Source organism: Pinus tabuliformis, chromosome J (genome assembly GCF_031772625.1).
Source record: "Pinus tabuliformis cultivar Carrire ecotype Pingquan chromosome J, CPIR1, whole genome shotgun sequence".
NCBI classification, from domain to species: domain Eukaryota; kingdom Viridiplantae; phylum Streptophyta; class Pinopsida; order Pinales; family Pinaceae; genus Pinus; species Pinus tabuliformis.
The window spans coordinates 1,398,596,432-1,398,602,168 of NC_142295.1; positions in this window are offsets into that span (position 1 = coordinate 1,398,596,432).

Here is a 5,737-nt window from a genome sequence, read left to right on the forward strand (position 1 = left end):
ACTAGGGTCTGATTTAAACAACACATATGAGGAGTCTAATTTTGACAAACAAATTACACAACTTCTTGATGATTAGTAAATGAAATATGTTTTCTTTGATCCCATAACTATCTATATAGATGAATTGTTGACTATATAGTTTTGATTATGTTTCTACTGTGAAAGAAAAGTCTACAATAAGTTGTCACTGCACTTACATTTTCCAGTTTCCATTTTTCTAAAACATAGTATGAGAATCACATCAAGTATGCAGCTACTTCCTTTAGGGGTATAAGCAACCTAAAGTAGGGGGGAGTGTGAATATGCTCAACATTCTAAGCATATCTTTCAGTCATATTTTTCAAACTTTAGAAGCAAAGTTTTTAGTTTTCAATGTACAGTTTAGATTCGAGTTTGAAGAATGTATTTGGTTCAGTTAGAGGATTGGAACAGATTACCAGTTTGGTTTCAATTGTAGTGGTTTTAGGGCAAAGCATGTTACAGGTTTGGGATCAAACCAATGGATTACGCTACTATTCTATAGTGTTCTTGGCACCTCACAGGGAGAATTCGATCCCCATTGGAGCCATTGTTAGGGTCCTATAATATAGGTAATCAAAGTTTATCTATCCAGTTATTTATTTTGGGAATTTGCTGGTCAATTTTAACCTATAAATTCACCAGGTATTATAGTCTAAATTATCTTTCTACAAAGGTATCAAATTGGTTAATTCGTTGAAAATCTGTGTGTCAAAAGAGGTCGATTAGTATTGATTTGAATTGGAAGGTCCTTAAGGGGTCAGCATTGAGGTGTCATGAGTGAGGTGTCATGATTTACTTGTTAGTAACCCTTTCCATTGCTAAAGGATGAAATGTCTCTAAGTCATTTTTAATAGTTCTTATTTTAAATGAGATTTAATTTTATAAAATTTATATAATTATATTTTTTTATAAATTTATTTATTTAAAACATTAAACTTAATTTAAAAATAAAAATTCAACCCAATCTCAAAACTATAGGAACCACATTTATTATCATGCTAAATATATCAGTTAATAATAAATTCTTGAGTCAAAATCCAAAAGTCAAATTAAATTTATGACCCCACCTGTTATAGACATTTTTGGGCCCTACAACCCCAAGCATGAAATGTCCATAAACCAAGGGCTCTTAAGTCCCTAAAAGTGTTGTTCTAACCCCTAAAGGAACTGTTGGCATTATGATACATATGTTGTACTTGATGGCAACCCACTCATCTCAGAAAATAAATTATAGTGTAGAGAAAAGTTCACGCACTTATATGCAGAGAAAAGTTCACGCACTTATATGCAGAGAAAAGTTCACGCACTTTTATGCAGAGAAAAGTTTATTTCATGTAGAGAAAAAGTTCACGCACTTTCATGCAAGGAAAAGTGCGTATATGTTGGAGAACTTACCTTTGGTCCATGGTAGTTAGTCCTTGGTATTTGAACCTATGAGGAAAAGCGCGTATATGTTGGAGAACTTACCTTTGGTCCATGGTAGTTAGTCCTTGGTATTTGAACCTATGGTTTTGGACCATGGTACCTCGTCAAAAGTGTTGATCTCACGCAATTTCATGGTTGGTTCATGGTATTAGTCCAACAGTTTTTTGATCCTATGGTTTTGGCTCGTGGTATTGATCCATGATTTGAGGAAGAGCTTGCCTATATAAAGCAAAGGAGATCATTTGGCTTGTGTAGTTTTTGGGTTGAACATCTTATGGGAGCTAGATCTGAAATACTATGATCTCTTGGGAGTAATGTCTAGATCTAAATAAGGCGCAGTGCGGAGACGCCACAGAAGGCGCAGTGCGGAGGCACCTTCTAGTGCGGAGGCGCCACAGAAGGCGCAGTGCGGAGATGCCACAGAAGGTGCAATGCGGAGGCGCCACAGAAGGCGCAGTGCGGAGGCGCCACAGAAGGCGCAGTGCGGAGACGCCACAGAGGCGCCACAGAAGGCGCAGTGCGGAGGCGCCATAGAAGGCGCAGTGCGGAGGCGCCACAGAAGGCGCAGTGCGGAGACACCACAGAGGCGCCACAGAAGGCATAGTGCGGAGGCGCCACAGAAGGCGCAGTGCGGAGACGCCACAGAGGCGCCACAGAAGGCGCAGTGCGGAGGCGCCACAGAAGGCGCAGTGCAGAGGCGCCACAGAAGGCGCAATGCGGAGGTGCCACAGAAGGCACAGGTGCGGTGGTCGCGGCGCCATAGAAGGCGCAGGTGCGGATGTAGTACAGATATCTGCAGATCTATACCAGTGAAGTTGCGGTCCCTGATTGAAATTTGTTTTAACTGCCTTTGACTATTCTGCAGGGTTTTGGGTGCATAACTGATGTTTGGTTACTGGTATTGAGTTCAGATAGCAGCATGATTAATGACTTATCTTTATGTACTAGATCTGGTTGATAACTCTCATAATATCATTGTATGTGTATGGATCTGGTGATTGGGTGATTGAGAAGATTGTTTGATTATGTGCTTCAATGTTGTTGTTGGGTCCAGTATGAAAATTGGATGAAACGTAGCCTTTCAGATTATGTGTTGTGCTTCAGTGTATCCAGTATGAAAATTGATGAAACGTGGTACCTAGAGGAGAGAAGATTGTAGGCCGGCGCCTACGTACTAGTATCTAAGCTAGTACAAGAGCTAAAGGAAATCTTTGGAGCATTGTAGCAGGTAGTAGCCTGCGTACTAGTAAATGGATCGGCTAGTACAGGAGCAAAGGGGGTTGTAGCTCCCGTATTGGTATAAGACTGCACCAGTACAAATATTGTAAAAGGATTTTCTTATTAAGAAGAAGATTGAGATGACTTGCAGCAGGTGGTTTTCTCTCGCATTGGGTTTCCACCTTATATCATGGTGTTCATGTGTGTGCCTTATGTGTGATGATCTATTCTATGTTACTGCATCTGTTAATTGATAATATGGTTGATAATGTTCTAATGCACTCATTGAAGATCAATTAACTTAATCATAAGAAGTTGTGGAAGTAGCATGTATGAATCTGATTATGGAAATGGAAAAAGTTTTATTAATGTGATAATACTGATTCACCCCCCCCTCTCAGTATTATTTCCAACAATTGGTATCAGAGCAGGTCCTTTGATAGAAGCTTGATCGCTTGAAGGAGATCTGTGGAACAATGGGAAAGAAGCTTAAGAAGAAAGCATCTAAGAAAAAGAAGTCATCTTAGAAGAACTATGACAGTGGAAGAATCGATTGGGGATTAGGCATAAGAAGCTCTTCAGATTCAGAATCAGATTCAGAATCATTATCAGGTATGAATGTGTTATCCTTTGATGTTCCAGCTATATTTCCTTGTGAAAGAGATGGAAGTGATAGTGAAACTACTGAACTTGCTCTTATGGGTGAACAAGAAAGATATCAAATAGAGGCAGAATTTAAAAGGCTGACAGACAAAATTAGAGATCAACAAGATCTATTGAACAAAAGGGAATGTGACTTCAAAGAAGAAGCTACCAAACTAAAGGCCCAACTAGAAGAAGGAAACAAGGTAAGAAAACTACTCAAGGACAAGGAAGACAAATGACAAAAATTGCAGCATGAAGTGACATCATTAAGAAAAGAAGTCAACGAAAGAAGCACAACCATCAAGAAACTCAAAGATAGATCCAGCTACTATGAAACTCTTGAAGCTACATTCCTCTCACTAAAGGGAGATCTTGAAGAATCAAAGAAGCAGAATGAAGATCTACATCAAGCAATTGAAAAACAAGACAACGAAGTCATCAGCTTAAAATCCCAGCTAGAATATGCCTTCCAAGTTCGTCAAATGCAGCAGGATCTGAATGAAGAACAAGAAAAGGAGATTCTCAATCTAAGGGAACAAATGGAAGAAGGAAGAAAAGTTGAAGAAGATTTGAAAAAGCAATCTCTTGAAAAGGAAGAACAGCTTCAGGTTGAGGTAAATATCTTGAAAGGTAAAATAGAAGAAAAGGATAAGATTTTACGATTTCAAGATAGCTCTAAAGTCTTGGATGATATTCTTAGTAGTCAAAGGTCTCCTGCTATAAAGACTGGTCTTGGTTTCCATGAATCGGTTGAAGGTGAATCTAGTTCACAAGGTGAAGCAAGGAACTCTAAAGAGAAATCTAAAGTGATCAACGAAGAAATGAAAGATCCATCTCATCATCAACCAAGGAAAGAGATTCCTCAAAGAAAATCCTTTACTCCTCCTATGAATAATGTTGAATGTTATGTATGTCATAATCTTGGACATGTTGCAGCTAGATGTAGAAGAAGAAGAGTTCAAGACCATTATGCAGAAAGGTCATCTCAATCAAGGTACTTTTATGGATATTGCTTTGCTTGCAATATGTTTGGTCACAAAGCTGCTGATTGTTATAGGAGGAATATGAAACATGTAAGATGTTATGCATGTGACAAGCTTGGACATATAGCTAAGGAATGCAGGAACAAAGTGTGGGCACCATATCAAAAGGAGAAAATGTCATCATCACGCTTGAAGATATGGAGGAAAAAGGAAGTACAGTCAGAAAAAGGCGGCACAGCACAACGTACAGACAAACTAGAATCAGAGGGAGCTGAAAGTACAAAACTTCAGTGTCCTGAATCTCATATGCAAACTCCATGAAGGAAAGTCGCGTATATACGCGAGTTGGATACTGCACAATCGCGTATATGATTGTTTGAAGAAAGGCAGTAAGAAAAGTGAAGTTGATCTATGAAGTATGATCTCTCGAGCATAAAATCAGATCTGAGTATCTGATAGATGGCACCAGTTTAGGGGGAGCATATGTTCTTAATGCATTGTTGGCATTATGATCCTTGGTGACAATGCTTATGATTCATCTTGCTATGGTTATGAGTTGTTCACATGGTCCTTGGATCAGATTTGTGGTTGATTCGCTAATGATGCTTGCATGGAGTCTTTATTGTTCTTGGCACATATATGGATGAGGATTGTTGGCTGGATTCATGATTGACTACTCAAAGTTGCATTGTTGGAGACATGATGATGATGAGATCTTACCTATATGATGATAGGTTGTTTCGTAAATCTGTTGATTGATGCAGATGCTTCCATTTGATGACTCTTGGTTCATGTAGATCTGGATGGTTATGAATGAGTTGATGCAGATGTACCTTGCTGTTGACAGATACTATGAAGCAGATCATACAGTGTTGTTGCTGATGTTTATCTTAGGTGATTGGTCTTTATGTCTCTATTGTAGTTATCTCTTCAGGTCATGTAACAGCCTATGTTTCCCCACTATGCCTGGGATGAATGATGTTATCATATGTAAATTTTTGTATCACCATTGTGATGAATGTATGTATTGAGTCTTTTGGTGATAGGAAGGTCATTTATGATATATAGAGTCATGTTCTTCTTGTAGAACATCTTTTTGCAGACCTTGCTTACAGTCAGGGGGAGCTTGAGCATGAGCAGCACTATATAGCAGAGCAGATATTTCAGCTTGTTCTCAGAAAGAGCATTATCAGATTGGAGCACCATGGCATATACAAAGGGGGAGTTCATTCAGAGACTTCAGCAGATCTGGTTTATAGTCAGGGGGAGCATGTTCTTAGGGGGAGCATAACCCTTTGCCCTTGATGTCAAAGGGGGAGAGTGATTGGTTGTTGTTGCCATCAAGTCCAAAGGGGGAGATTGTTGGCATTATGATACATATGTTGTACTTGATGGCAACCCACTCATCTCAGAAAATAAATTATAGTGTAGAGAAAAGTTCACGC